This window comes from Dasypus novemcinctus, chromosome 2 (assembly GCF_030445035.2).
Source record: "Dasypus novemcinctus isolate mDasNov1 chromosome 2, mDasNov1.1.hap2, whole genome shotgun sequence".
NCBI classification, from domain to species: Eukaryota; Metazoa; Chordata; class Mammalia; order Cingulata; family Dasypodidae; genus Dasypus; species Dasypus novemcinctus.
The window spans coordinates 74,117,010-74,118,218 of record NC_080674.1 but is presented as its reverse complement, the minus strand read 5'-3'; the positions used below and the strand labels follow the sequence as shown (position 1 = coordinate 74,118,218).

The 1,209-nt window shown below is 42.0% G+C and overlaps 1 non-coding gene across 1 annotated transcript; it reads left to right on the top strand.

Annotated features, from left to right (window-relative positions):
• The first annotated feature begins 734 nt into the window (after nucleotides 1–734).
• On the top strand, nucleotides 735–838 carry LOC111762911 (U6 spliceosomal RNA). Its single transcript, XR_002795907.2, has one exon. It is a non-coding gene; the product is annotated as a U6 spliceosomal RNA (small nuclear RNA).
• Nucleotides 839–1,209: the final 371 nt, after the last annotated feature.

The following is a 1,209-nucleotide window of genomic DNA, read 5'->3' as shown; positions in this document are numbered from 1 at the left end:
TGGTTCATTTTTTCTCTTTTTATGTTTTGTGTGTAATGAAGTTCAGTTTACTGCCAGAAATGCCTTATTTGCACAGCACACAGACTGAAACTTTGAAATCTATTTTATCCATGCTTTAGGCAGCTCACTCTGATTGGTAGTTAAGGTTACACAACTCAGACATGCATCCAGCAACCAGATACACTTTTGAATCCAATTTTCCCCTTACTTCATAGACCACATTAAGAATATTTGGGGAAACGGACTTTGGCCCAGTGGTTAGGGCGTCCGTCTACCATATGGGAGGTCCGTGGTTCAAGCCCGGGGCCTCCTTGACCCGTGTGGAGCTGGCCATGCGCAGCGCTGATGCGCAAGGAGTGCCGTGCCACACAAGGGTGTCCCCCGCGTGGAGGAAGCCCCACGCGCAAGGAGTGTGCCCGTGAGGAAAGCCGCCCAGCGTGAAAAGAAAGTGCAGCCTGCCCAGGAATGGCGCCGCCCACACTTCCCGTGCCGCTGACGACAACAGAAGCGGACAAAGAAACAAGACGCAGCAAATAGACACCAAGAACAGACAACCGGGGGTGGGGGGGGAATTAAATAAATAAATAAATCTTTAAAAAAAAAAAAAAAAAAGAATATTTGAACTAAACTCTCGTTGTACTCAGAATATTGGTGTAAGTCTTTGGAATAAAAAGGTCAGTTGTACTATTGCTTATAAGCTTTTCCTTCAACCTCATAATAAAAGATTAGGGACTGTGCTCCCGTTAGTAGCATATGTACTAAAAGTGGAACAATACAAAGATGAGCTTGGTCCCCATGCAAGGGTGACATGCAAATTCATGTGGCATTTCACATTCTTTTCTTTTATTAGAAAAGTTGTGGGTTTACCGAACAATCACGCATAAAGTGCAAATTCCCCACATACCACCCTATTGTTAACACCTTGCTTTGGTGTGTATGTGGAACATTTGTTAAAATTGATGATAGCACATTTTTGTAATTTTACTGTTAACTATAGTCTGTGATTTAACTTAGGGTTCCCAGTTTGTGTAGAGTTGTACAATGGATTTTTTTTAACTTTGTCCTGTTACCATATATACAATCTAACATTTCCCTTCTTATTCATATTCAGACATATGTATCAGCGTTGTTAATTGGGTTTGCAATGTTGCGCTACCATCACCACCATCCATTACCAAAACATTTACATCATTCCAAATAGGAACTCTG